The following is an 8,299-nucleotide window of genomic DNA, read 5'->3' on the forward strand; positions in this document are numbered from 1 at the left end:
ACATGTTCAGTTTACCTAAAAGGACAAGAAAGGTTCATATTGTAAGCACAGAGCATGACAGCTCCAAAAGTATCAATTCAGATACCTGCTTGAACACATACATTCCTTTCCCTTTACTAATTTAAACCTAACAGAACACTCTGAAAAATTATCCTTCATATCTCATGTAGCCTGAGGGGGGGAAATCTCTTATCAGAGTGTGGCTCATTTCCCAGGTTAGCAGAGAGGGATCCCTGCCCCATTTTTGTTCCTCATTATTAACTCACTTGTTGAAAACAGCTCAGTAGGATCAAGGAAAAAAAACCCACCAAACCCCAAGGATCCTTAATATAGGTGATGGACTGCAGCTTTGGGATTAAAAACAGAGAAAATGAGTCTGCTCCCTGTGCTGCCTGGACCTGGCAGAACAATGGAGTGTTGTGGGCAAAAGAGGAGAGTCATGGTGAGGTCAGGGAACAGAAACTGTTGTTGTTTTCTATTTTTTCCCTTATGCAAGGAATAATTTTCTTTCAATGTGCCATTTATTTGGGATTCGGGGAAGTGTGAATGTGGGGGGAGAATGAGAAGTGGTTCCAGCATTCTCAGGAAACACAATTTATCTCTTCTGTAACATGCTGTGCTTTACAGAGCAGCAATTCCTTCCTGACATTCTTTGGGAACCCAAAGATGCACATCCTATTAAACAGGGATTATTTCAACCAGCCTTGCTAAACCACTTTCCAGTATGGCCTGGCAAAACTTGTCCAGGCATGCCTGCAGAGCAGTTCCTCAGGAATGCTTGTGGACGGCTAATAGCTGTGTATTGACTGGCAGGGGATGATACCAGAGGTGTTGATTGGGCCTTGTGGCATGTGGATTTCCACACCGAAATCAGATTACAACCTGTCATGATTAAGGGACACAGAGTAATTAACGCTCTAGACACAAGCGGTCTGCCCACTCTGGACACCCACGGAAGGAAAACAGGGGTCACTTGGAACAACAGCTCCCTTGAACCACTTAACCAAAGAGCTCCGCACGATTTACAGCCACTATTAATCCAAGTGCTCCACTGCTGGCCTATTATTCCCGTATGGAGGACAGCAGCAGTGTCGACAACTGGAAGGCAGAAGTGACAGAGTTGCATTTTTATACAAAGTACATATACTAGAAAACACCTATCAAGGCTCCATATGTACACACACTGAGAAATAATTTACAGATTCTGTTGCTTTAACAGCAATGGGATCAGTGCCTTGGGGATGAAAGCTATCAAAACCTTTGCATGGGCTTCCCCTCACCAGGCCCTTGGGGAGGGAACGAGTCTAGGAGATGAAATGATTCATAAACCAGTCAGAGTTTAAACCTCGTTCCCCAGACAGCAGCCCCTGAGGGGAAGTGGCATTTGATCCTTCAGTAGCCATGGGAGCAATGTCCCCACTGGTACAGCTCTTGTCTGCCCAGAGGAGTGTAATTCCACACCTCTCACCTGGTGCTCCTGGAAGTCGACTTCAGCATTCATAAATAAATGAATTTATTCAAATTTATCACTTGCTGCCTATGAGAGTGACCAAAGGAGAACAAGGCATCCTGCTAAGAGATTTAAATGCAGGTTGGTGTTGGGGAAGAGACTCACTGGACAAATCCAGAGAGCAGCAGTGACAGTGTGTCTCCCAGAGACCACACCCCGAGTTCCAAACAGCTGCTGGAATAAGGAAGGGAGGGGACAGAGAAAAGAAACTCGGCGTGTTTGCTCAGGAAACTCAGAGCAGAAAGTATTTTGAGCTGACAAGACCCAAACACAAATCAATGGAAACTTAATAAGTTTAGGACAGAATCTATGTTTTAATTTAAATAAATCTGCTATGTATTGATACCACATACTTTGCTTACTGAAAATAAAAGCTGCCTTATTTATATAAGAACCCCTACACCAGTACAGCTGCACCACAGTCCTGGGACAAGACTCCCAAAACGAGTTTCCTAAAAGAGAGAAATCCAAAAATCTACTGGGAAACAGTTTCTTTCTTAGGAAATGTTCTTATTCTCAGCAGCTGGCATAAAACTTGTACAAACACAGCTAAAAATTAAATTGCCTGCAGTGCTAAAACCCCGGTTCTTGAAGGAAATTCCAAGTCTTCACTGAGAATTTTCCCTAACACAAAAGGATTCTGTTCCAGAAATAACACCAAGGACAGGCCCCTGCCTATTATTTCATGGCTCTTGAGTGAGCCCATGTACAGTATGTTGGGAACCACAGAATTCCATGATCCCTGATACTGACAGAGCAGGAGGAAAAGGCTGCAGACTGAGCTGGCTCTGTGCTGAACCCGATGCTCTGCCTGTGTTGTCATGGAGGCCTCTCTCCACACACAGAGCTGGAAAGATCTGGAAAGCGCACAGGAGCAAACAGCAAGAGTCCAATGCAACCCATTTTTTTAGTATCATCAAATCTTGTTTTGGAGGGTTTGAAAATGGCTCTGGCATGAGAAGAGGAAGGAGGAGCCTTACCCCCAGTGCAAACCCTCACGAAAAGACGGCAGGAAGGAAGGCACTCCTGGTGACTTCACCAGGGCCACAGCAGGAATATCTGCAGTTTTGTTGCTCATGGGTTGTACTTGCCCCACCTTGTCCAAACTTCACTCCCTGGTCACCGAGAAAAAGGAAGCAGGAAAGACTCCAAATCTGTGACACATCTCAGAACTTACCCAGAGACTACAATCATTGTTCATGATTTCGGTGGGGGGTGGATTCAGGTACCCTTTGTCTTTGTCCTCACTGGTTCCCACTCCAGCTACTGTCAGAAATCTGCATCTTCAGGTCTAATAAAAGGTAACTTCCTGCCTTATTTAGCTAATCATTCCTGATGCACATACCCACTTTCTGCAGGCAGCCATACTTGAACAGCAGCTGGTGGTGCAGCCCCAGCTCTGTTCCCACTGCCACTGCTGTGCGGCACAGGGAATCTTCCAGGAGCCAAGAGAATGACATCAAATGGCAATAATTTGCCTTCAGTGCAAGTTAAATTGTCTGAAAGGCAGCTGGGTGTTTCAATAGCCTTGTGCTTGTCGAAGCATGACCACAGAACCAGCAGTTTGCTCAGAGGCCTCCTTTAATAATCATTTGTTACTGGAAGGTGCATTTAATTCACTGTATATTTTTGTCACTTATTTTAAGTGGGTTCTTTTATTTAATTGACAGGATAATTCTAGGCAGTGTTATACTTACGGCTTTGGAAAGTTTTGGTTTTTTTTTTTTAGAAAGGTAGTTGTGCATAATTTCAGGAGGCGTTTTCAAAATCACAGGGATTCTGCATAAATGGAATTTAAATTAGTCATTAAAAGTTAAACCAAGAAAAAGAAAAAAAGAAAGGCAGTCACCTTCCTGCCTGTAGAACTAGGCAACTGCTGAGTAAAATGATTTGCTAGGAAGCATTTAGTGACAAGGACTGGGAATGGATATTGTAAAATTATTTTACGAATTTACACTTATTTTGCAATTTAACATTCCATTTTCCATAAAAGATGAGAAGTCCCTTAATTATCTAACAAAATACTCCTTTCTCTCCTTTCTCAGGCTGTCTTAAATTCTTGTATGCCTTTTGCTAAAATTGAGATCTTGGGACAGTCTTCTGTACTTTGCATAGGGATAATCACTAATTATGAGATCCCATCAGCCTGTATATTCTTCTCTTTATCAGACAATACAAACAGACTATCACAGATAGAAAGTTTTTTCAGCTGTAAATGGGAAAAATTTCAGTCTGCTGGATCGGTTATTCCTACTGACTTAACTAGCAGTCGGAATTCTGGAAGTCTTCTGGAGTCTGCTGACCTTATCCCTGTGCCAGTAAGGAACATTCCAGTTTCCCCCTTGCTTTCCAAATGACTACCTTTAGTCATTTCACATCCATTGGTGCTTAATGCCCTTCTCTTACTTCCCAATAATTTATCCTTCTGTTTCACGAGACGAACTGCTCTGTGCCAGTGTGAACAGAGATGCACAAATTTCCACGCCCAGCACCACAGATGTTTCCCAAGGAACAGCTGCAAGAACATTTCCAGCATAGTTCTATCTTAAGATAATGCATCCAGGCACGTTTCACTCACACACTCTTACTACTTGCCAGAAGAAATAATTCAGATGGACTTCCTCAGATGCACCGGCAGCAAACGTGATCCCGATCCATGCAGAAAATGGCAAATTATCCATTGGAAAAGGCACACCTACAACCACCACAGCAACACTATACATTTTGCAAGGTTATAAACTCCTACAGTGCTGATATCAGCTCCCCAGGACACAAAATATCCAATTATAAATATTGATGTCTACAGTAAAGTATAGCCAGGTAATTAACATGAACTGCCTTTTAAACACAGAGAAAAGAAAGGAATTTTGATGTTTTTGAAGGGAAAAATGGAAGAAAACTTATAGTCAATGACACCCCTCTGCCAATACTAAAAAGGTAAAACTGGGCATGCTGCTAAGGAGGAGGCACATTCATTCCACGGTGTCTGCTGTTGGTGTTCTTGCATGTTGTGACATGTGTGTCCAACTAATAATCTATTTTCTAGGAAGAATGATGGATTTCCTGGCGGGATCCCTAGGATGAGGGACATAGTCTGAAGATATTACCGTCACCAAGTTAAATGAAATAGAGCTGGAACAGAACACGTTCCAAATAGCAAAGTAAACAGCAGAAAATAGCAGTTCTGGTTGAGAAAATTACATTATGGGGCTGTTTATTTAGTAAAACTAAATCAGGTTAAAAGGTTAATTTAGTGTCTGCAGTTCCCCTCTCTGAAATAATCACTGAGTGAGGTGACAGAGGTGCTTCATTTGCTAAATGTGAGCACGTATTTCACTGTTCTGGATGAAAGCAGAACTGTGTCCTGGTGTTTTGAGAAGCTCCATGCTGGGAACAGATAGAGAGAGAATCTTGTGCAGCTCAAAGAGAAGGGTTTGTTTTCCTGGTAAATGATTTAAATTCCTGCTGGTAGGAAGAGCAGGGTGGGAAGAGCTACGCAAAGTCCTGAGAGGCTGTGGAGATGCTCCTCTCGAGCTGACACGCCTGTGATTCCACTGATGGTGGTTTCTAAGGTCGACAGCCTTCTTTAACAGCTGCAGTGGAAAGCTACATTTAAGCTCCAAGAAATGAAGGAGCCTGCATCTAGTTTCCTTTTTTCCTTTGCCACATTCTTCAGGAATACTGGGTTATTTTTTTTTCAAAGGGCAGCTAATTATTGCCTGTAGGAACAAGCACAGCTGATGTTCTCATAAGGTAGAACAGCCTAATAATTTGTATATACTGATTTCCACTCTACTTACTTGGAAAATCAGCATTGCATCGATTGACTCATTGCACAAAAAAAGGTAAGGTTTTTCAAAAGCAACTAGTGATTTTGGATAGTTCAGTTTTCACAGAGATGACACAGTTCAGTGCTCAAACCCATTTCATTCCTCTGGGAGAGATCCTTTGTGCTGATTTTTCCTTGACAAGCACTTACTCCCTAGAAGCTGAGCAAAGCCTTGTCAGGTAATTTCACCATAAACCATGTTTTTAGGATTCTCCGTGTTTCCTGCTGCTGCTCTCCCCAACATTGCACACTCGCAAACTGTGCTTCTCACAAAGAAAACTGAGTTTAACTTTCTTTTCAGCTTCTGGAAAATCGAGGATTCCTGAGAGTCTGGTCTGTTTCCTTTTTTTTTTTTTCCCCTTCAGGTTTTGTTTTTTAAACCAACATCAATATTGTCTCCTCTGGGCTGATCAAAGCCTGCTTGCTACTTCAAGGATCACAGGTTAGCAATAAATATAGATTAGTTATGTAATGGTCGGAGTCAAAGCACAAACACAGTGATAACTATAGGGATAATTGGACTTGCTCTGTCACAGAGGGAACTTGACCATCTGAACCCAAACAGCAGTTATTTTTATAAGCTTGCATGTTTCCAGCCCCTTGGGATATTCAAATGCTTTACAAACTATTTTAATGTACCCTCACAGCCTGCCTGACACAAAGGTGAATTTACCCTTGCTCTGAAGCTGCTGTGTGCACGTAGATTTGAACTCCCCGAGCTTTGCATGCCCGTGCTGAACTCTGAGTGCACCTAAGTCGGGTGGGTATGAAAATTACCATTAACCTTTGCATCCGTGGGTTTAACTGACTGGTCAAAAGTCACACAGGGAGGCAGCACTTGGGTCTCCAAAGCGCCACAGAGCCAAAACCACGGGACCATTTGGTTTTTCCTCTGAAGGGTTTTTAAACAACACAGATAGAAATGTCTGCTGTAAGGATACATGGAATCATAGAACGGTTTGGGTTGCAAGGGACCTTAAAGATCATTCCAGTTCTACTCCTTGACACGGGCAGAGATACCTTCCACTGTCCCAGGTTGCTCCAAGCCTCGTCCAGCCTGGCCTTGGACACTTCCAGGGATCCAGGGGCAGCCACAGCTTCTCTGGGCAACCTGTGCCAGGGCCTCCCCACCCTCACAGGGAAGAATTTTTTCTGATATCCCATCTAACCCTTCCCTTTCTTGTCAGCATGAAGCCATATTGCCTCTTTCCCTCTCCCCCTGCAGAACAGGCCCAAACACATGAAGTTCACGCTGGCTGCCTCCATCTCCTTCCCAGCAGTGCCCCTAAATCCCTTGGTTGTGGTCACTGCCCCAAACGACGAGTGGGATTTTGGAAAACCACCACAGCTTTACAGACTTCTTAAACACTGAGTCTTAGGCAACAAGACCCAGAAAAAATTAGAATGGAATTGAGAAAGTGAGATAAAATTCCAGCAGGACTTACTTGCCCTTCTCTGCACCTTGCCAGTTCTAAGAGTCATATTCTGTTTCAAGATAAAAATGAATAAAAATGGAAGGGAGCAGCACACGGCAGGCTTGGGTTTGAAGAACATTTCACCCTGTGCATAGAGGAGTTGCTGCAGCAAAAGTAGCCTTTCATTTCAGTCTTATATGTTACTAGGGAAAGGGTTAAAAAAAGCTTGAGATGGATGAATTTTTAGCAAACTGATTCAGAGTTAATTTGCTGGAAAGTGAATAGAAAAAAAGAAATCTATGTTCTCTCTCGATGATTTATGTCACTGTGCTTATTATCTCCGGAGGAAATCCTCCTTTGTGTGCTGTCTGAACAGCCAATAACTACAGATACTGGAAGGAGTTTAAAGGAAACAATTTGCCTTTGCTCTGAACTTCTTCCTTTTATCTCTTAATTTCAACCTCTGGTGGTGCGGCAAAATTCTGACACTCATCACCGTGCCAGGATTTGCATACCAAGTATTTATTCTTTTCCTGGTCTTTGCTGTACAGTATTGTAACACAGCCCTAAATCCATTAAAAAAAAAAAAAAAAAAAAGTCTTAGGGTACAAAAGAACTTATAACACTCAAACTCAAGGAATAAACGGGGCTGCGAGACAACAGCTCAGCTTCCACGGCACTTCAGGCATCTTGTGCTGTCAGTGGGAATGCCAGACACAGCCTGGAAACAAGGAAAAGGACAGTGCTGCAGGCCTTTGTGCCAGGGAAAGGCCTAAGGAAGTAAATAAAGTCCAGGACAAATCCCTGTTTACATTTTGCAGGGCAGTAAATACGGGATCACCACGGATAACACAGGGAGCTCAGTTCTAGCACGCACAGGCTGGGAAACACGGGATGTGCACGGAACAGGCGAGAACATGAAGCTTTTGCCGAAGATCGGCAGAACGCGGGGCTCATTTACAATGACTTTACAAACAAACACATTTTCCTATCGCTTCGCCAGTGTTCTAAAGGCAACTTTAACAATCGTCCCCCGGCCCTGCCCGGAGCCCCCCCAGCGCCCTCACAGAGCCGCGCACGCGCCGCAGATGCCGCGCACGCGCCGCAGATACCGCGGCACGATTTCACACTGCCGCGCGATGCTTCCGCCAGGAAAAAGAGTCCCCTTTCTCCCCCCAGCCCTCCCACTCCCCCTCACAGCCGCCGGGCCGGGGAAGGAACAGGGAGGGGTGAACCGGGAGGGGAGAACCGGGAACGGGGAGCCGCCTCCAGCCGCCGCCGGCCTTCCGTATCGCTGACGCGCGGCTTTGTCCCCCGCCGGCGGCGCTGAGGCGAGGCGGTTCCGCGCTGAGGGGCGCTCGCGCCGCCGCGCCGGCGCTTCTTTCTTCCCCCCCCCTTCCCCTCCCCGATCCCCCCGGGAAGCGGCTGGCTGCGGGCTGCCTCTCGCTCCCCTCCCCTCCCTTTTCATTTTTGTTTTATTTTAGTTTAGTTTAACCCCCCTCCCTCCCTCCCGCGCGGCGGCGGCCCGCCTACCCCCGTCCTCCC

Source organism: Corvus kubaryi, unplaced genomic scaffold (genome assembly GCF_017639235.1).
Source record: "Corvus kubaryi isolate FWS band 111438036 unplaced genomic scaffold, C.kubaryi_AGA036_p1.0 37292, whole genome shotgun sequence".
Lineage (NCBI taxonomy): Eukaryota > Metazoa > Chordata > Aves > Passeriformes > Corvidae > Corvus > Corvus kubaryi.